The following is a 22,920-nucleotide window of genomic DNA, read 5'->3' on the forward strand; positions in this document are numbered from 1 at the left end:
AGGTCAACACAATTCTGGAAAATGACAGCAATGGGAGGAGTAATAAAACTGAATCAGCAGAACGGAGAAGCTTAAGCCTAAAGGCACTTGTGGTAGGGGTGCGGCAGATAGAGGTGGGGAGTGGAGGGCATGCCAATAAAGAAAAAGTTGATCGGCCCAGCAGAAACACAGCAAAGGGTCAGAAGCAGGAGGCACAGTGTAGCTCTGGCAACCACTGATTGGTTCTTTGTCCCCGCACTTTTGCCTTTCTGGGATGTTACATAAATGCAATCGTGGGTCTGTAAGTCTTTACATTCTGGCTTCTTTCATTGGCGTAATGCGTTTGAGTCGTCCGTGCTACTACTTTGTAGTAGTAATACTTCTTTTTCCCCTTTAAATGGCCAACTAGCCATCGGTTTTATAGATGTGCAACAGTTTTTTGGATTGTTTCCAGGTTTTGGTGATTACAAACAACGCTAATGTAAACATTTGTGTAGTGGTGTCTCGGTTATTCTGTAAACAGGTTTTTGTTGCACTTGGGCAAATGACATGGGGTGAGGTTCCAGTATGTGTATGTTTAAGTTTGTCCAAACTGTTTTCCAGAGTGGCTGCTCTGTTTTGCACCCTCAACTGCAACACACGAGACTTCTGGTTACTCTACATTCTTGGCAGAATTCCATAGGGCATTTGTGTGTGTAATTTTTTTTTTTTAGCCATTCTAACAGATATGTGGTGGTGTCTTGCTGTATGTGTGTGTGTATGTTTTAGGTATACAATTCAGTCGTTTTTTTTTTTTAAATACTGTTCATTTGACGGAGAGAAAGAGAGACCACAAGTAGCAGAGTGGCAGGCTCCCTACTGAGCTGGGAGCCCACCTTGGGCCTCGATCCCAGGAACCTGGGATCATGACCTGAGCTGAAGGTAGACGCTTAACTGACTAAGCCACCCAGGTGCCCCTAATTCAGTGGTTTTCTGTATATTCACAAAGTTATACAACCACGACCACTATCTCATTCCAGAACATTTCCATCAGTCTCCACTTGCACTGAATTGCCCCCCCAAATTCATGTTGAAGTCCTACCCCCCAATTTGAAGGTGTTTGGAGATGGGGTCTTTGGGAGGCAATTTGAGATAGATGACGTGATGAGAGTGGGGGATTAGTGATGGGTTTTGTGCACTTATTAGAAGAGGAGGAGGGGTGCCTGGGTGGCTCAGTGGGTTCAAGCCTCTGCCTTCAGCTTAGGTCATGATCTCAGGATCCTGGGATCCAGCCCCGCATCAGACTCTCTGCTCAGCGGGGAGCCTGCTTCCCCTCCTCTCTCTGCCTACTTGTGATCTCTGTGAAATAAATACATAAAATCTTAAAAACAACAAAAAAAAAAAGAAGAGGAGGAGAGCTCTCTCTCTGCACACACACGTGCACACACACACCAAGAAAAGGTCATGTGAGCACATGCCACGAGAAAAGCCTCAAAATAAAACCTACTTTGCCAGCACCTTGACCTCAGACTCCTCGGCCTCCAGAAGTGTGAAAAATACATTTCTGTAGTTTATTTTATTTTTTTAAAGATTTTATTGATTTATTTGTCAGCGAGAGAGATCATAAGCAGGAGGAAGAACAGGCCGAAGGAGAAGCAGACTCCCCGCTGAGCAGGAAGCCCGACATGGGACTCAGTCCCAGGACCCCAGGATCCTGACCTGAGCTGAAGGCAGATGCTTAACGGACTGGGCCACCCAGGCGTCCCTGTACCACATCTTCTTAATCCATTCATCTACGGAGGGACACTTGGGCTGCTTCCATAATATGGCTGTTATAAATAATGCAGTAAACATAGGGGTGCATGTATTCTTTCAAATTAATGTTTTTGGGGGCGCCTGGGTGGCTCAGTGGGTTAAAGCCTCTGCCTTCGGCTCAGGTCATGATCCCAGGGTCCTGGGATCGAGCCCCACATCAGGCTTTCTGCTCCACAGGGAGCCTGCATCCTCCTCTCTCTCTCTGCCTGCCTCTCTGCCTACTTGTGATCTCTGTCAGATAAATAAATAAAATCTTTTAAAAAAAATTAATGTTTTTGTATTCTACAGGTAAATACTCAGTCATAGAATTACTGGATCATATATAATTCTATTTTTAATTTTTTGAGGAACCTCCATACTGTTTTCGGCAGTGGCCGCACCAATTCTCATTACCACCAGCAGTGCACAAGGGTTCCTTTTTCTCCACATCTTCACCAACGCCTGTTTCCTGTGGTTTTTATGTTAGTCATTCTGATCAGTGTGAGGTGATATCATTGCGGTTTTGATTTGCATTTCCCTGATGATAAGCGATGTTGAGCATCTTTTTATATGTCTATTGGCAATCTGTATGTCTTTTTTTTTTTTGAGATTTTATTTATTTATTTGATAGAGGGAGGGAGACAGCGAGAGAGGGAGCACAAGGAGAGGGCGTGGGAGAGGAAGAAGCAGGCTTCCCAGCAGAGCAGGGACCCCGATACACAACTCAATCCCAGGACCCCGGGATCATGACCTGAGCTGAAGGCAGAAGCTTAACAACTGAGCCACACAGGCACCCCCATTAGTATGTCTTCTTTGGAGAAATGTCTATCTATGACTTCTGCCTTTTTTTTTTTTGTTTTTAAAGTAGGCTCCAGACTCATTGTGGAGTCCAATGAAGGGCTTGAACTCACAACCCTGAGATCAAGTCCTGAGCAGAGATCAAGAGTCAGATGTTTGACTGCTGAGTCACCCAGGTTCTGCCCATTTTTAATTGGATTATTTGGGTTTTGGGTTTGGTTTTTTTTTTTCATGTTGAGTTGTGTAAGTTCTTTCTGTATTTTGGATACTAACCCTTTATTGGATATGTCATTTGCAAATGTATTTTCCTATTCGTAGGTTGTCTTTTAGTTTTGTTGATGGTTTCCTTTGCTCTGCAGAAGCTTTTTATCTTGATGTAGTCCCAGTTGTTTATTTTTGCTTTTGTTTTCCTTGTCTCGGGAGACGTATCTAGAAAAATGTGGTTACAGCCAATGTCAGAGAATTTACTGACCATGCTCTCTTCTAGCATTTTTAGATGCACAAATCTTTGGGCATTTAAAAAAAATTGGTTTCCTTTCATTTCATTCTAAGAGTTCTTCGTGTATCTTGAACACAAGTCCTTTGTCTGATACGTGATTTGTAAATTTTTCTTCCCATCTATGAATATCTTTTGATTCTCTTAAGAGTATTCTTCATGGGGCGCCTGGGTGGCTCAGTGGTTTAAGCCGCTGCCTTCGGTTCAGGTCATGATCTCAGGGTGCTGGGATCGAGTCCTACATCGGGCTCTCTGCTCTGCAGGGAGCCTGCTTCCCTCTCACTCTCTCTGCCTGCCTCTCTGCCTACCTGTGATCTCTGTCAAATAAATAAATAAAATCTTAAAAAAAAAAAAAGAGTATTCTTCAGGGGAGCCTGGGTGGCTCAGTGGGTTAAGTCTCTGCCTTTGGCTCCAGTCATGATCCCAGGGTCCTGGGATCGAGTCTTACATCGGGCTCTCTGCTCCGTGGGGAACCTGCTTCCTCCTCTCTCTCTGCCTTGCCTCTCTGCCTACTTGTGATCTCTGTCAGATAAATAAATAAAATCTTTAAAAAAAAAGAAAAAGTATTCTTCAGAGTCAGTTTTAAGTCTTGATGAAATCCCATTTGTCAAGATTTTATTTCTCTTTTTAAGAATTATTTATTTATTTATTTGACAGAGAGATGGCAAGAGAAGGAGCATAAGCAGAGGGAGTAAGAGAGGGAGAAGCAGGCTTCCTGCAGAGCAGGGAACCCAGTTCGGGGCTCGATTCCAGGACCCTGGGATCATGATCTGAGCTGAAGGCAGACACTTAACAACTGAGCCACCCAGGCACCCCAAGTTTTTCTTTTATGGGTCGTACTTTTGGTGTCATTTCTTAGAATCTCTGCCTTACTCCAGGTTACAAAGATTCTGTCCTGTGCTTTCTTCTTAAAGTTTTTATACTTTTAGACTTTATATTTAAATTCACGATCCATTTTAAGTTAAATTTGTATACAATGTGAAGTATTGGGTTGTGGCTCATTTTGCTTTGCAGAGGGATTTCAAGTTATCCACCACCATTTGTTCAAAAGACAATCACTTTTCCATTGAATTGCCATTGCACTTTTGTGAAAAATCAATTGTGTAGGGGTGCCTGGGTGGTTTGGTCCATTAAGCATATGACTCGATGTCAGCTCAGGTCTTGATCTCAGGGTTCTTGAGTTCAAGCCCCTTGTTAAGCTCCACACTGGGCATGAAGCCTACTTAAAAAAAAAAAAATCAATTGTGTGGGTCTATTTTTGGACTCTGTGTTCTGTTCCATCTGTGCCTATCTTTTAACCTAATGTCACACTGGTTCTAGTTTCGATATTAAGATAACTGCACTTAGTTTTTGTTCATTGCACTTGGAGTTTGTTTCCCTCCAAATTCATATGTTGAAATATTAACCCCCAATGTGGTGGTATTAGGAAGTAGTTTCTTTTGGAGGTAACTAATCATGAAGGTGATTGATATTAGGGCCCTTATGAAAGGGATCCCAAAGAGCTCTCTTGCACTGTGTCTACCATATGAGGGTACAATGAGAAGACAGCAGCCTGTAACCCAGAAGAGGGCCTTCACCAGAATTCTAACCATGCTGGTACCCTAATCTTGGACTTCCAGCCTCAGTAACTGTGAGAAATAAATTTCTCTTGTTTATAAGCCACACAGTTTATTGCTGCTTCATGATAGCAGCCTGACCTAAGATAGAAATGTTGGTCTCATAAATGACTTGGGATGTGTTTCCTTCTCTTTTATTTTCTGGAGGAGATTAGGTCAAATTGGTATTATTTCTTACTTCACTATTTAGTAGAATGTGCTGTTTAAACCTTCTGAGCCTGGAGTTTTCTTTGTTGAAAGGCTTTTCACAATGAATTCAATTTCTTTGATAGGTATGGGACTGTTCAGCTTATCTATTTCTTCTTGAATGGGTTTTGGTAATTTGTATTTTTTTTTTAAAGATCTTATTTATTTATTTGACAGAGATCACAAATAGGCAGAGAGGCAGGCAGAGAGAGAGGAGGAAGCAGACTCCCTGCTGAGCAGAGAGCCCAATGCAGGTCTGCATCCCAGGACCCTGAGATCATGACCTGAACTGAAGGCAGAGGCTTAACCCACTGAGCCACCCAGGTGCGCTTTTTTTTTTTTTTTTTTAAAGATTTTATTCATTTATTTGTCAGAGAGATAGAGAGCACAAGCAGTGCCAGGCAGCGGCAGAGGGGGAAGCAGGCTCCCAGGGAGCCTGACAGGGCACTTGATGCCAGGATTCTGGGATTGTGACCAGAGTGGAAGGCAGATACTTAACCTACTGAGCCACCCAGGTGTCCCTCTGTTACTGTTTTTAATCTAATTCTTTTGCAGTTATAGAATATACCTTATGTGATTTTAATTCTTTTTTTCTTTTTAAGATTATTTATTTATTTATTTGACAGAAAGATCGCAAGAGAGGAAACACAAGCAGGGGGAGTGGCAGAGGGAAAAATCAGGCTCCCTGTGGAGGAGGGAGCCAGATGTGGCGCTGGATCCCAGGGCTCTGGGATCATGCCTTGAATTGAAGACAGACACTTAATGACTGAGCCATCCAGGCACCCCAATGTGGTTTTAATTCTTAATAAATTGTTAAGGTTTATTTTATGGCCCAGAATATGGCCCATACCATCCACCTTGTTGGATGTGAATTGTGCACTTGAAAAGAAAGACTTCCTGCTGTTACTGTCCCATAAATGTTAATTCCATCAAACCGGTTGATGGCATTGTTCAGAGCTTCTTTGAGCTGATTTTCTGTCTCCTTGTTCTATCAGCTGCTCAGAGAGAAGTGTGGACATCTCCAGCTGGAACTGTGGATTTGTCAGTTTCTCCTTTTGTATCTCAGTTTTTAAATCATGTGTTTTAAAACTTCTTATTATGGGGCACCTGGGTGGCTCAGTGGGTTAAAGCCTCTGCCTTCGGCGCAGGTCATGGTCCCAGGCTCCTGGGTTCGAGCCCCACATCGGGCTCTCTGCTCAGCAGGAAGCCTCCTTCCCTTCCTCTCTCTGCCTGCCTCTCTGCCTACTTGTAATCTCTGTCTGTCAAATAAATAAATAAAATCTTTAAAAAAATAAAAAAATAAAACTTCTTATTAGGTGAATACACATTTAAGATTATTATTTCTTCCTTGTCAGTTGGCCCTTTTATCATTATAAAATGTTCCTCTTTATCTCCAGTAGTTTTACTGTTGTGAAGTCTACTTTGTCTGATATTAATAAAGCCACACTAGCATTCTTTGTTTCTAATTTTTTTTTATTGTGGTAAAATGCATGTAACTTAAAATTTACCATCTTAACCGTTTTTTAAAAAGAGATGATTTATTTATTTGACAGACAGAGATCACAAGTAGGCAGAGAGGGAAGCGGGGGGTGGGGGGGAGCGGAAGCAGGCTCCCCGCCAAGCAGTGAGCCCGATGCGGGCTCGATGTGGGATTTGATCCCAGGATCCCGGAATCACAACCCGAGTAGAAGGCAGATGCTTAACCAACTGAGCCACCCAGGCACCCCCATCTTAACCATTTTTCAGTGTAGGTTTAGTAGTATTAAATACCTTCATATGTTGTGCAACCATCACCCCCCCACACCAGAATGCTATTCATCTTGTAAAACTGAAACTCTATACCCTTAGTCAATAACTCCCCAGCCCTCCTCCATTTAACCGCTGGAAATCACCATTCTATTTTCTGTCTCTATGGTTTTGACTGCTCTAATTATCTCATGTAAGTGGAATCATACAGTATTTGTCTTTTTTTTTTTTTTTAAGATTTTGTTTATTTATTTGACAGACAGTTCACAAGTAGGCAGAGGCAGGCAGAGAGAGAGGAATGGAAGCAGGCTCCCCGCTGAGCAGAGAGCCTGATGTAGGGCTCGATCGCAGGACCCTGGGACTGTGACCTGAGCCAAAGGCAGAGGCTTTAACCCACTGAGCCACCCAGGTACCCCCTTATTTTTAAGATTTTACTTATATATTTGACAGAGATAGAGGAGAGATCACAAGTAGGCAGAGAGGCAAACAGAGAGTCGGGGGTGGGGGGAAGCAGGGTCCCCGCTGAGCAGAGAGCCCGATATGGGGCTTGATCCCAGGACCCTGCGATCATGACCCGAGCCGAAGGCAGAGGCTTGACCCACTGGGTCACCCAGGCGCCCCAGTATTGCTCTTTTTAAATCTGCTGATTGTGTGGCTTCTCTCACCCAATCAGAACATATTTTGAAAGATGGAAAGGATGCCAGATTCTAATGCTGTAAATGTTCAGTGACAGTATTTCACTTGACTGCCCATTTCCTGCTCTGCCTCTCACATTATGCATAACTCCCATATTGACACATTTCATATGAAATAATATCATTGTCATTCTGTGTTGCCAGGAGGATTCCTATTAACAGAATGTTTGGGAAATGTGTTGTAACATCCTGTTCCAGAGCTGCCAAGAAGCCATTGCACCACATTATTTTTTCTGGCATTTTAGATACCCTTTAATCACCTTTTTGATGTAAAAAAATTTTAAAAAGTTCTCTGTCAATTAGTTTTCTCTGAAATAAGCAGACATGCCATGATCCAGACACACACAGAAAATATTTTTGCAATTGTACATATAGGAGTCATAGCTATAAGCGTACATTTCAGGACTTTTTTTTTTTTTATACTTTTTTTTTTAAACAGTATTCTGTTTTTTATCACATATGATGATTTGCCTTTTAGGAAATTCTTTGGACTATCATTCTTTGTTTCTATTGTTAAAAGGTGTATACTTAAGGGGTGCCTGGGTGACTCAATAGTTAGGCATCTGCCTTCAGCTCAGGTCATGATCCCAGAGTCCTGGGATCAAGCCCTGCATTGGGCTCCCTGCTCAGCAGGAGGCCTGCTTCTCTCTCTCCCACTCCCCCTTCTTGTGTTTCCTCTCTTGCTGTCTCTCACTCTGTCAAATAAATAAATAAAATCTTAAAAAAAAAAAAAGGTGCACACTTAAAAGACTCAGTTTCACATTTCCCTCCATCCACTACTGTTCCCACTACAATTAACCGCTTTTCACTGTTCTGTGTATGTGTGTCCTTATGCAAATAAAACTGGAAATCATATATGTTTTGGGAACATAATGTACAGGCTTTTTTGTCCTTTTCCTTTTATCCATTTAAACATCTGTCTCAGAGATCTTTTCATTTTAATTTCACAGCAATATATGAGACCTGTTTTCCCATAGACCATGCTGTCAAACTTTTGGATTTTTGTCAGTATGATAATTGAAAATTATATTTTGATATGACTTTCATCCTTATTTCTCTTTATTAATAATGAGTTTGTCTATATCTTTGTATTTTTACTTTTTTTTAAGATTTTATTTATTTATTTGACAGAGGGAGAGAAATCACAAGTAGGCAGTAAGGCAGGCAGAAGGGGAGGGGGAGGCAGGCTCCCTGCTGAGCAGAGACCCGAGGCAGGCTCCATCGGCGCTCCCAGGACCCTGGGATCATGACCTGAGCCCAAGGCAGAGGCTTTAACCCACTGAGCCACCTAGGCGCCCCTATATCTATGTATTTTAAAGGGTATTTGTATCCCTTTCCTGAGATCTATCTGAAATATATATTCTTTCTCCATTTTTTCTGTTGGGAGATTTGTCTCTTTTCTATTGATTCCTACGATAAAGAGAATTCTATTGATGTATTAGGGATATTATCACTATGTCCATGACCTGAACTATAAATACTGTTATGAGATAATAGAAAAAATACATACGTTGGCCTCTGCCCCCAGTTCCTGGCACAGAGCTCCTAAAACCCTTGTAATTTTCTAAATGGTAAGAGCACCAGGAGCATCTCTGACACTGGGCTCTTAAAACCCTCATAAGCTTCTTTTTTCGTTTCTTTTAAAGATTTTATTTATTTATTTGACACAGAGAGAGAGAGATCACAAGTAGGCAGAGTTGGGGGAAGCTAGCGGAAAAAACTAGTTTTTTTCCATTACAGTTGTCCATTTTGTCATCTGCCTTTTTTTTTTTTTTTTTTTTTTGTCATCTGCCTTTTGACTTTGTTTATAGTGATTTTTATCTTGCTAATTTTCTCCATGGTATTTTGACATTTAGAAATAGAACAGAGAAGGAGGGGCCGGGAAGAAGGAATAGTGGGTTAGGGAACCTAAAGAAGAAAAGTGTTTCAAAAAGGGACAGAGTGGGGCGCCTGGATGGCTCAGTGGGTTAAGGGTCCTGCTCTTGATTTTGGCCCAGGGCATGATCTCAGGGTCCTGGGATCCAGCCCCATGTTAGGCTCTGTGCTCAGTGGGGAGTCTGCTTTAGGATTCCTCCTCCTCTCCCTCTGCTACTCCCCTAACTTGTGCATATGTACTCTTTTGCTTTCTAATAAATCAGTCTTTTTTTTTAAGATTTTTTTTTTTTTTTGATAGAGAGAGATCACAAGTAGGCAGAGAGGCAGGCAGAGAGAGAGGGGGAAGCAGGCTCCCCACTGAGCAGAGAGCCCGATGTGGGGCTCAATCCCAGGACCCTCAGATCATGACCTGAGCCGAAGGCAGAGGCTTGAACCACTGAGCCACTAGGCACCCCTAAGTCAGTCTTTAAAAAAAGATTATTTATTTGACATAGAGAGAGATCACAAGTAGGCAGAGAGGCAGGCAGAGAGAGAGGGGGAAGCAGGCTCCCTGCCAAGTAGAGAACCCGATTCGGGGCTCGATCCCAGGACCCTGAGAACAGGACCTGAGTGGAAGGCAGAGGCTTAACCCACTGAGCCACCCAGGCGCCCCTAAATAAATCAGTCTTAGAAGAATAAGGAGGGGGGTGGAGAAGAAGGGACAGAATTGGGTACCTGCCTGGCTCAGCCAGTAGAACGAGCAACTCCTGATCTTGGGGTCATGAGTTCAGACCCCACATTGTATGTAGCCCGCTTAAAAAGAAAATAAAAAGGAAGGGGTGCCTGGGTGACTCAATTGGTTGGTTAAGGGTCTGCCTTTGACTCAGATCATTGTCCCAGGGTCCTGGGATTGAGCCCTATGTCAGGCTCCCTGCTCGGTGGGGACTCTGCTTCTCTCTCTCCCTCTCCCTCTGCCCTTCTCCCTCCACTTGTGTTCTCGCTCTGTCTCAAATAAATAAATAAATAAAATCCTTTTTAAGAAGTAGGGGAAAAAAAAGACAGGATTTTCAGAAGGGTCAAATGATGCTCAAAACAAAACACTAAGACGAGGCCCTTGAAATAAACACTGGATTTAGCAAAAGGGCGGCCGTCAGTGAATGACGTTACCAGCACAGTTTAAGAGGTAAGATGGAGACAGACAGACGCCTGGTTGGAGTGAGTGAATGAGGAAAGACAACAGAGAGTATTTTTTTTTTTTTAAGTTTTGCTATGCAGGGGTGCCTGGGTAGCCCAGTCAGTTAAGCATCCGACTCTTGATTTTGTCTCAAGTCATGATCGCAAGGTTGAGGGATCAAGCCACGTATTGGGCTCTGCGCTGAGCATGGAGTCTGCTTGGGTTTCTCTCTCCCTCCTCGTCTGCTCCTCCCCCGTCCTCTCTTTCTCTCTCTTAAATAAATAAATGACTCTTTAAAAAAGTTTTGCTATGCAGTGGGACAGAGAAGTGTGGTGAGGGGCACCTGGTGGCTCAGTCGTTAAGCGTCTGCCTTCAGCTCAGGTCACGATCCCAAGATCCTGGGATGGAGCCCGGCACTGGGTTCCCTGCTCTGTGGGAAGCCTGCTTCTCCCTCTGCCACTCCCCCTGCTTGTGTTCCCTCTCTTTGCTGTGTCTCTCTCCATCAAATAAATAAACTCTTTAAAAAAAAAAGAACAACTAGAACAGTAGAACAAATAAAAATATAGAACAAATAGAAAAACAATAGAAACAATAGAACAAATGGAAAAAAATAGAACAAATAGAACAGAGTTCTATTTAAAAAAAAAAGAAGTATGGTGGTATTGAGATGGGACTATGGGATCAAGGAAGTTTTTATTTATTTATTTTTTTAAGATTTTATTTATTTATTCAACAGAGAGAGATCACAAGTAGGCAGAGAAGCAGGCGGCGGGATGGGGGCGCGGGAAGCAGGCTCCCTGCTGAGCAGAGAGCCCAAAGCGGGGCTCGATCCCAGGACCCTAAGATCGTGATCTGAGCCAAAGGTAGAGGCTTCACCTACTGAGCCGCACCGACGACGCCCCTCCAGGAAGTTTTTAAAATGGGAGATATTGTACTAGGGAGTGTCTATATGCTGATATAAATGACCCAAGGGTGGAAAAAACTAAGGATACAGAAGGAGGCAGAGGGCATATTTCTAGAAGGGAGGCCCTTCTAAAGGGAAAGAGAAGGGGGGATCTTGCTTCACAGAGAAGGCAGGCTTTGTCCATTTTGAGCGTGGGCGCACAGCTGGGAAACTGGTAGGTGTGGCTGTTGGTATGATGACGGAGGGGTTCCTGCCTGATGGCTCTTGTTTTCTCCATGAAGCATGTGGTGAAGCAAATTGGGAGGTCTGAGTGGAGAAAAGGAATGGGAAATAAATGTGTTAGAATGTAGTAGGGAAATGCACCAGGGAAAGTTGCTAGAGTTCTGAGTGCCCATTTGAGATTCGCGGTGAGTCACTGAGCAAGTCGTGTGTTCATCTCCAGCCGAGTTCAGGCAAGGCCTGCAGTGGAAAATACTACAGGGTCGGGATGTTGCCAAGCAGAAACAGTGGTGAGGAGGCAAGGGATAGGGGTATTTGCAAGGCAGCAATTGTAATAATGAACGTGGAATCTGACATGAATGAAGAGGAAATGAGGCCATGAGGCAAGATGGTTAGTGTGAGTCACAGGTTTCAGTTTGAGTGAAGAAATACTGGAAGGCATGCATAGCCTACGGGAGATGGAGGACAGGAGATAAGGAACAAGTCCGACTTCTTGAAATAGAGATTTTGGAGGCAGTGCAGTTATTGGTGATAATAAGGTAAAGGTCGTGACCATAAGAGTGGGTTGCTGAAGTGAAGCAATAGGAAATTGCATTTGAGGGGGAGAGGAGGTGAGATTCTAAGGGTTATGGCTCTGGACAGAACCAACACATTGCACAACCTAGAATTTATACCTTAGGAAAATCTTTTTTTTTTTAAACGATTTTTAAAAAGATTTTATTTATTTATTTGATAGACAGAGATCACAAGTAGGCAGAGAGGCAGGCAGAGAGAGAGGAAGAAGCAGGCTTCCTGCTGAGCAGAGAGCCCGATGCGGGACTCGATCCCAGGACTCTGAGATTATGACCTGAGCTGAAGGCAGAGGCTTAACCCACTGAGCCACCCAGGTGCCCCACCTTAGGAAAATCTTATGAGAATATTCTGGCTTAACATGTCAATAAAAAATTAAAAAAAAATAATGGCTTGTATTCTGCCTTATTTAGACACACATTTAAATGGTGGGAACTATGGAGGGATGTACCTGAGTTAGGAAAATTATATACCATGAGGGATTTGGGGGAGTAGGGAGGGTGGTCTGGGTTTATAATGATTCCTAGCGGTCGGTACAGCCTCCTGAGGGAAGAACACTGAAAAATCATGGCCCATCAAGGTCTTAGCTCACGTTGTTTTGCTTACAAATTGCATAACCTTCTTGTTCTTTTTCTGGGCAACCTCTGCACACATGTTTACAATCTGGTTAAAGAATCAGCCCTTACAATGACGTCATTAAACACATACGTACACAATGGTGGTCATAGCAACAGCAGAGGTAGATGTTAGACTTTCTCAAATTCAGTTTCCTCAACAACCTGTTGAGGAGGGACACGCAGACTTTGGGGAAGATGCCATTTTCCCGTGCACATTCACAGAAGGAAAAGAAGGTCCTGCCAGGGAGTGTTCATAAGGATCGGTGTGAGCCTGTGTGTCCTCCTGGCCAGCAGTCACCGCAGTAGACACCCAGGATGCTCTGCTGTCTTGGGCTCTGGTTGGTTTCTGTAACCAGGTCAAGATGCCATCATCCACAATCAACCCAGGGAGGCCTTGAGGGTCTGTGAAACTTGTCACAGCCCTCAGGTTCCCTATTTAAAAGGGGAGTGTTTGATGTTCTGTGCATTCCTGGTCGGGAGGCAGGCCAGATGCCAAAAGACTCAAACCTTGCCTGTCCTGTCACGCAGGGACCAGTCAGGTACACAGACCAGTTAATTTAACAGAGGAAATTTATTATAAAGACACCAAAAGCCAAAGGGAAATGCCAAGGAAACACAGAGGTGGCAACAGAAGGAAGCCCCTGGAGAGGCAGCCGTTACCAAAGGGAAAAGGTCCAAGTTTACTGGAACCCAGAAGCTTCAAGTTGGTGCTGGTACCTTTAAAGGGGACCATTAAGGCTGGTTCCAAGAAGAGGGAAAGGTGGAAACTCGAACGTAGTGCAGCCCCTGAGGCAGCGGGAGGGGCGGGGCGGGGTGGGTGGTTAAGGGTGAGGGCGGAGGTTGGCTGCGGGGAGCTCTTGGCACCGCTGCTCTCCGATGCGGGAGGCAAGTCCCCTCCTTCTCCTCCCACTTTGCAGCCTTCCTCTAGCACCCCCTATTGGCGGAGTGTAGCAAGGGGCCAAGCAGGCCAAGAGAACGGTAGTTTGAAGAAGGCCAGCCCCAGCCGCCCAATGAATACGAGGTTTCCGGCTGTTACAGAGAACGCTACTCTGAGCATTCTTGTACACATCTTGCTATGCACTTGTGCACTCATATTTTGGGCGTAGACACCTAGGAGTGTACTTGCTAGATTTAATAGATGCAGACGATAACCGTTCTGGTGAATGTGAATTGTGATTTTAATAGGCATATTTCTAATCACTGTTGAAGTTGGCCATCTTGACCACTGGGATATCCTCCTTGAAAAAGTTTCCTCATACAGACGCCTGGCTGGCTCAGGTGGTGGAACATGGAACTCTTGATCTTGGGGTTGTGAGTTCAGGTCCCACATTTTGTGTAGAGATTACTTAAAAAAAAAAAAAAAGGTGCCTCCTTAAGTCTCTAGCCCATTTACAGTTGAATGGTGAGCCTTTTTCTTATCGCTCTGTAGGGATTTTTTTTTAAAGGATTTATTTGACAGAGAGAGAGAGAGATCACAAGTAGGCAGAGAGGCAGGCGGGGGTGGGGGGGCAGGCTCCCTGCTGAGCAGAGAGCCTGAGGCAGGGCTCCAGTCCAGGACCCTGAGATCATGACTTGAGCCAAAGGCAGTGGCTTAACCAACTGAGCCACACAGACACCCCATGCTGTATCTTCCTTAAGCAGTATTTCCTTATTCTGGATTCATGAACATATTCTCCTGTATTCTTCTTTTCCTATTTTTCCCTCTCTTTTCCTTGTCCACAGGTATTGAATTCTGAGTCATTTCTTCAGATCTGTTTTCCAATTTACTCGTTCTGTTTTTAGCAGTTTCTAATCTTCCTCTGGGTTCCTAATTAAAATATTACATATATATATATTTAAAGATTTTATTTATTTATTTATTTGGCAGACAGAGATCACAAGCAGGCAGAGAGGCAGGCAGAGAGAGAGAGAGAGAGAGAGAGAGAGCAGGAAGCAGGCTCCCTGCTGAGTAGAGAGCCTGATGCGGGGCTCCATCTAGGGCCCTGGGATCATGACCTGAGCCCAAGGCAGACACTTAACCCACTGAGCCACCAAAGCACCCCCAAATATTATATTTTCAGTTTCTATAAGTTATTGTTTTTTCCCTCAATTTTGCCTGGTCATTTTTAGCCTCTTGGTCCTGCATTATCTTTTCAAAATCCTCGTTATTTCTTTAAACATATGAAACATGTTTAATGCATATCATGTATGTAAACATTACTCTATCTGTAGTCAGTGCCAATGGGATTCTACAGTTCAGTGTTTCTGCTATCGTTTGCTTATGGTGGCTTACATTTCCTTGAGATTTTTATCAGTTTGCTCTGAGCTCAAGTTTGTTAGAATTTTATCTTTCAAAGCCTAGGTTTAAAGTATATTGTCCCAGAGAGGAATTGTACTTGCTTGTGCTTAGAAACACTACTAAATTGAGACTGGTCGAAATTTTTAGCTTTTTTGGCCTCCAAAGGTTTGAGGACTTAGAAATCTCTGGGAAACTCCCCCCACATCCTTCTAGCCAAGGTCTGTTTGGGCAAGGGTTGCCAACTCTCTTTCACACACTGAGGGTATCGCTTTTTGGTGACCCCAGCTTTAGGATATGGTCGCTGACTCAATTTCCCTTTTTTGGATGGGTCCCAGGCTTTGTCTCTTGTACCCAAATTTGGTCTGTTAAAACCCTGGCCTGGGGCACGAGCAATCCATAGATATTGCCAAGGTAGTACTGGCTTATCATTTTGGTTTTATGGTTTCTTATCTCTTCTCTTATTCCTTTCCCCTGCTTTTCTACCGGCCCAACAATGCATCTGAAAATATGTTTTTTGGGGGGTGCCCAGGTGGCTCATTCGGCTAAGCATCTGCCTGTGGCTCGGGTCATGATCCCAGGATCCTGGGATCCAACCCCCATCGGGCTCCTTGCTCAGCAGGGAGCCTGCTTCTCCCTCTCTCTCTGCCTGCCACTCCCCCTGCTTGTTCTCTCTCTGTCAAATAAATAAATAAAATATTTTTAAAAAATGTGTTTAGGGACGCCTGGGTGGCTCAGTCTGTTAAGCGTCTGCCTTCAGTTCAGTTCGTGATCCCAGGGTCCTGGGACCGACTCTCACACGGGGCTCCTAGCTTGGCAGGGAACCTGCTTCTCCCTCTGACTGCTGCTCTCCACTACTTGTACTCTCGCTCTCTGACAAATAAATAAATAAAATCTAAAAAAAATAAAAAAAAAAGTTTAAAGATTTTTTAAAAAAGATTTTATTTATTTATTTGATAGAGAACACAAGTAGGCAAAGAGGCAGGGAGAGAGTGAGAGGGAAGCAGGCTCCCTGCTGAGCAGAGAGCCTGACGTAGGACTTGATCCCAGGGCCCTGGAATCATGACCTGAACTGAAGGCATCGACTTAACCCGCTGAGCCACCCAGGCACCCTGTTTAAAGATTTTTAAAGATTTTATTAATTTATAGCGGGGGACAAGAGCAGAGGGGAAGGGAAAAAAATCTCAAGGAGACTCCTGCCGAGCACAGAGCTTGATACCACCACCCCAAGATTACAACCTGAGCCAAAACCTAGAGTCAAATGCTTAACCTATGGAGCCACCCAGGTGCCCCTAAAAATATGTTTTTAACATTTATCCATCATTTTGAGTGTTTTGTACCAAGAGGATTTCTCTGAACATCTAGTCCACCATACTGTCAGAATTAGAAATCCAGTGGTTTTTCTTAGAAAACATGCCACTCACTCAGGAGTCCTACAAGCAGGTAATTTCTACTTCAGAGTCAAGTATGTCTTACAAATCCAAGATTTCTCTTTCCTCTGTTTCTTCATGTTTGTTTACAGTGTCTCTGGAGAAACAGAGTTGCACCGTTGCCATAACCGAGCACCAACTGAATGAAAGCCCTGTGAGAGCAGCTATTACTGTACTAGCTAATGAGATGATCATCCAGGATCACATCAAGTTGGGGCAAAATAAAGATTATGGGAGAACGGATCAGTTTCTTTAGATACCCTGCTGTCAAGATCAGAGTCACTTTCCTCCACAATTTTGCAATTCGGGAGGAGGTATTTCAAAATAACTGTTTGTCCCTGGCTTGGGATGTAAATTTAAGAGAAGGTTCTGGCAAAGCCAGAGGACATAATTTCAACCTAGATGCTTTGTCACTTTAGGGCTTTGTGGGAGGCAACTTGACAGACGTCTTCTAACCTTGTACAAAGTCATCCTTGTAATATGGTAATGGAAAAAAAAAAAAAAAAAAAACAACCCTCCAGTATAGGGAGCGAGGCATAAAGTCCCACCAACCTCTGCATCATCTTGAGCCAGAAGAACACTTTTCTTCTTAAAAAGGCTTTAGGAGGACGGACATGGAACAATTGGCTTAGGATTTGTACGTTTTGGGGAGGCTGCTGGCTTCTTTTAAGACGCATGAGACCAGCCCCTTCCCGTTCTAGGTCTTAAATAAGCCCGGCATTAATAACACACCCACCACTTCAATGACATTGCTAACAACTGGTTTCTTGGAGCAATTTGCAACATCACGAAGTGACACTGCCTTTCAAGAAGGGCTATCCAGTTCTCCTTCCTCCACTGCCTCCATAGCTTGCACAGAACAAGAACCCCAGGAAAATCTATTAACCCTGCACGCTGTCCTCAGCCTGGGATTTCAAAAACAGCCTAGGATTTCATAATTTATTTATTTAATTTTATTTATTTATTTATTTTTAAATGGTCATCTCTTTCTTTCTTTTTTTTTTTTTTTAAGATTTTTAATTTATTTATTTGACAGATAGGGATCACATGTAGGCAGAGGGAGAGGAAGGGAAGCAGGCTCCCTGCTGAGCAGAGAGAGCCCAATTCGGGGCTTGATCCCAGGACCCTGGGATCATGACCTGAGCCGAAGGTGGGGGTTTTAACCCACTGAGCCACCCAGGCGCCCCTCATAATTGTTTTAGTAACACCATTTTTCCCTATGTAGAGTTCCATCTTTCTTTTCTAAAAGATTTTATTTATTTATGTATGTTTGTATGTATTTATTTCAGAAAGAGAGAGAGAGAGAAGCGCAAGCTTGAGCAGGGGTGAGGGGCAGAGGGAGAAGCAGACTCCCCACTGAGCAGGAAGCCGGATGCAGATGCCTGGGCTCAATTCAGGGGCTCCCGGATCATGACCTAAGCTGGAGGCAGATAGTTAACTAGCTGAGCCACCCAGGCGTCCTCAGTGGCATATGTTTATTACAAGGCTTCCAAAAGAAAAAAAAAAAAAAGGAAAAAAGTCTGTCCTGGTCTGGTCTGCCTTCATGTCCAGGGGAATAACGGTGATGGCACGTTTGCTACTGTGGTTGGTGAGACTGGTGTGGAAAGGACTCTCGTGTCCTTGGCCAGTTGGTGGAGTAGTCTAACTGTGTTAGTGAGGCTCATTCAACCAGCCTGGCCTGTGAGGGAGGAGTTTTGCTGATGGGCATCCCGTATCGGGCCATCCTCCCGGCACCAGGGCCCATGGCTTCTTTCGATGATGCGCTGGAGCCCTGCCCAGCAGGCTTGGCACTGGCCCCCACTTCCGTGGTTATAGCCGAGCTTTGCTTCAACTTCTGGTTTATGCTACTGCACTTCTCAGAGCAATCAGACCTTGAAAGTTTTCTGTTCACTGGACAGTGATGGCTGGCTTCCTCCCCATGCCCTATTTAAAATTTGCATCTTGGGGGAACCTGCGTGGCTCAGTCATTAAGCATCTGCTTTTGGCTCAGGTCATGATCTCAGGGTCCTGGGATCAAGCCCCGCATCTGGCTCCCGGCTCAACGGGAAGCCTCCTCCTCCCTCTCCCCTGCTTGTATTCCCCCTCTTACTCTCTCTCTCTGTCAAATAAATAAATAAAATCTTAAAAAAATTTTTTTTGCACCTTTATGGAGATTGTACCTGTGTTTGCACCAGGAGATCCAAGGGCTCTGCTGCCCAGCGTGTGGTTAGCTGGGGTTTCTGAGATGTGGGACAGGGAATCTGCTTTCATCCAACTTGGCCCCGTCCAGCCGTTCCAGCCTACTGGAGCAGGAGGTAACTGATGGGATTTCGGCCTGATTTACTGAGCATGTTTTTCTCCTTCCAGCACCCTTACTGCGGAGGGCTATTCTTATGATCTCTGGATCATAACTTTTTGTAAGTTTTTTCAGGTTTAAAAAAAAACCGTTTTCGCCTGGTCATTACTTCTTGGTTTATTTAGTGCACAATCGGCTTCTTCAGCTACCTTCTGTAGGTGATACACAGGAGGCAGCTCCCTCCCTAGGCAGCTGAGGTGGTCCCTTGTTCTTTGTGTTGCTCCTCAACAGCTGACACCTTACTGTCATTTAAAAATTACATAAATAGGGGCACCTGGGTGACTCAGTGGGTTAAGCCTCTGCTTTTGGCTGGGGTCCTGGTCTCAGGGTCCTGGGATCGAGTCCCGCATCAGGCTCCTTGCTCGGCAGGGAGCCTGCTTCTCTCTCCATCTCTGCCTGCTTGTGTGCTCTCTTTCTCTCTTCTTCTCTCTGACAAATAAATAAAATCTTAAAAAATAAAATTACATAAATAGGGCCACCTGGGTGGCTCAGTCTTCTGGACTTCGCGGTCGGAGGGAGTCTGCTTTTCTCCCTCTTCCTTCCTCTGTCCCCCCTCCATGTATATGCATGCTCCCTCTCCCTCAAATAAATAAAGAAAAGGCTTTTAAGAAATTACATTCGTTGGGGCGCCTGGGTGGTTCGGTTGTTAGGTGTCTGCCTTCGGCTCGGGTTGTGATCTCAGGGTCTTGGGATTGAGCCCCGAATTGGGCTCCCTCCTTGGCGGAAAGTCCGCTCCTCCCTCTCTCACTCCCCATCCCACACTGACTTGTGTTCCTGCTCTTGCTGTCTCTTTCTCCGTCAAATACATAAATAAAATCTTTTAAAAATCACATGAGTTAGCCCACTGTATGTGAATATATAACATTTTTATGAAAAATAATTATTTTCCATATTGGAAAATGTTTGGTGAGAAGAATGGCCTTGCTTTATATTTTTTGCAGATATCTTTAAAGATTTTATTTATTTACTTATTTGACAGAGAGAGAGATATTTCACAAGTAGGTGGAGAGGCAGGCAGAGAGAGAGAGAAAGAAGGAAGCAGGCTCCCCACTAAGCAGAGAGCCTGATGCGGGGCTCGATCCCAGCACCCTGGGATCACAACCGGAGCCGAAGTCAGAGGCTTTAACCCACTGAGCCACCCAGGCACCCTTTGCAGATATCTTTAATGTCTGTCACAGTAGACAGCTGGAGTCTCCTGTCTGCTGTTGCATCCCATCTATTGCGATATCACATGTTGTATGGCTTCTGGAAAATTCCACGATGCATGAGAGACGTGTTAAGAAAAGGCAAATAGCATCTTGTATTATGAAAATGGTTTGGGCCACTTAGAAAGGGCCTCAGGGACACTCCCCACCCAACAGAGTCCCCAGACCACATTCTGAATGCCAGTGATCTAGATGAGAGTCAGGATACTTTTTCTTAAAGGCCATATTGTAAATATTTTAGGCTTAATCTGTTGCAGCTATTCAGCTCTGCTTTGGTATCAGGAAAGCAGCTATAGGTAACATTGTAAACAAATGGGTGTGGCCATATCTCCCCCCACCCCCAACCAATGCAAAAACTTACTTATCAAAACCTGCCGGGGTGGGAGGAGGTGGGCTGGATTTGGTACACTGTGGCCAATGAGCCAGCTCCTGGTCTGCAACAGGGTGCCTGCAGGGGCCCGGAGTTTAGGGCTTGTGCCACAAAAGTGGGACAGTGCCATCGGATTCATTCTAGTCAGGCCTTTTCCAGAGGAGGAGAAAAGGAATTTCTCAGAGAAGACTAGATCTTGTATTTTAATTACCCTTTCCTGTTGGTAAAATCCACAGTCTCCACCTTCTACTTAGACATCCCTCGGCCGGCTCTGCTTCTCCCATGGCCTTTGTCCTGCAGCTCTGTGGCTCATCGGGAAGCAGACACACATCCCACTCTGGGGAACTGTGCTGGCCATCACTGCCGCTCCCGCCACCTCGGGTCACGGGCACCTGGGCAGGCAGTGCAAGCTGGCCAAGTGGGCCCCCCATCCCCCTGACTCTTGAGTTAGGCCACCTTAGTGACATTTGTCAGCTAGGCTTCTGTTTCCTTTTGGAGCTTCTTGCCCACAGTCCCCTGTTCCCAAGGGGACCAAAGCTGTCTTTGGACTTGAGTCTTAACCTGCCTCTGACCACTGTTGCCTGCCCCTTGCCCCTAGACCCAGTGGGAATAAAAGTCTTCAGCGAGCAGGTGTTTTTCTTCCTCTGCTGCAGAGGCAAAGAACTCCTGCTTCCCATTCCTTGGTGGATGTAAGTGTCTGACCTGACCTTTTCTCTGGTTGTTCCCATCTGTCCCCTGGTCCTTCCTTTGACTCCACCTGCCTCTCGCAGCCCTTTGGCAGCCTGGCCTGTGCTGGGTGCTCTCTGGCTGGAGGACACAGCCTCTGGACCCCAGACTGGCCTGAGCCCGCAGGAAAACAGCTTTGCCTGGACAGAGCCTGGGGCAGCCTAAGCAACTTGTATTGAATGCACTTGCCCTTCCCCAGCCTTCCACCAGCTTCATCTTCCTCTGCTGTCCTTGTCTTCTCTACTAGGGTAATGCCGTCCCCCCAGGGGGGTCCAATACCGCTGGGCAAAGGCGGGAGTCTGTGCAGGGTAGGGTGGGGCCGGCTCCAAACTAGTCTCCTTAGCTATCAGAAGGGGACCCCCACTGGATGCCCCAAACCAGCTTGCCCACTTTCATTCCCCAGAAAAAGGTGATGTGCTGTGCCGCCAGCCTGGGAGGCAGTCATCTGTTCCTCTGCCCACCACTTCCAAACTCAACCAGGAACTTCCTGCTCTTTGGCTTTAAAAATAGAACATTCAGGCTGGACTTTTATGGTCTTGGGAAGAACACTGTGCTCGGGCCCACCCACACCTGGTCTCTGCCCCTGCCTGGCCTCGTCCAGCTGCTCAGGAGCCGTCCCCACTGGGCCCCTCAGGGGAGACTTGGTAGATTTACGAGGGCAGCCTTGGCCGAGACCTTCTTCCCATGGCTCCCAGCCACCGTTCAGCCGCTCTCCCACATCCCATGCAGCCCGCGGCTGGGACGTTCTGTGTCTTTTTCTGCCTCCACCCCAGCTTGCTGAGTCAGCCCTTGTCCAGCCCTGTGCAGGAGCAGGGACTCCTCATGCCAGAGCCGCCTTTGGTCTCGCAGTGGCGGTGGTGGCTCTAGGGCTGCCCGTGCTGGGACTCGAGTCAGCCTGGTCCATCCCCTCATGCTGAGTTACAGAAGTTTAACAAAAAGCTGGTTCCTTCTCAGTCTGGACTTCAGGTGGGGTTTCATGCTATTCCTGATTTGGATGGTTACTTTTAGCATGTATAGACAAACGATTTCTTCAGAGCCAGAAATGCCACTAAGTACTTGGAGGTCTCTGGCACCCCGTGGCAAGCCTTAAGGAGTGGCTGGGTGGGCAGTGCCTGTGGGCAGGAGCTGCCCCTGGAGAGATCATCTGTAGATGGATTGTAGAAATAACTCCAGAGCTAGTGAGGCCTTAGGCCAAAATCATACAAAGAACCCAGTGAGCGCAGACCTATCTTGTTTTTCCTGAAGGTTCGGTTTCTAACAGAATGGAAAGAGAAGACTAATGATCGTCCCCTGGAAAAGATAAGGGCTCTCCTTCTAAGGTCCTTCACGGATGTAATCAGGACCATTGGTATCCTTCTGATGCAAGGCCTTCAGGTACTGTCTGTTTCAGTTCCGGTGGGCCTGCCTCTGGGATAAGACATGTCAAACTAGGCAGCTGGGATCATCAAAAGGTTTCTCCGGAAACTGGAGGGCAAGCAATGCAAGCTCTCTGGCTTAATCCGTAAATATAAGTCATATCGAGAAAAGAGTCGAAGGGTGTAGGGCCCGGAGAGGGAGGACGTGTAGCGATGAGAAGCGGCTGGAGAGACCACAAGGCAGACAAGGCTCCTGAATCCTCCCCTGCCTCTTGGACACCGGGTAAGGTCTTACGAAGCCATAACAAACTTCAGTTTCCATCTGGCTACGCGACCCTGGCCCACTGCTGTTCCCACTTGCAGCTGCCCAGAGCCTGTCTGGCCCTCGGCTTTCCCATCAGCACCCGTAGCTGCTGTTGTCCTAGGCCTCTTCCTCTGTACCTGCACATCTGGAGGGTTTGTGGGAAGCTTAGGGGAGAAAGCAGAGGGCGGTGCCCTAACTCAGCTTCCCACCCAGCCAAACCCCTTCCTCTCCCACTTCCCTGCAGCTGTCACAGCACCCACCTCCCCTGCGGCTCCCGTGTACCCTCCCGGTGC

Source organism: Neovison vison, chromosome 8 (assembly GCF_020171115.1).
Source record: "Neovison vison isolate M4711 chromosome 8, ASM_NN_V1, whole genome shotgun sequence".
NCBI lineage: Eukaryota > Metazoa > Chordata > Mammalia > Carnivora > Mustelidae > Neogale > Neogale vison.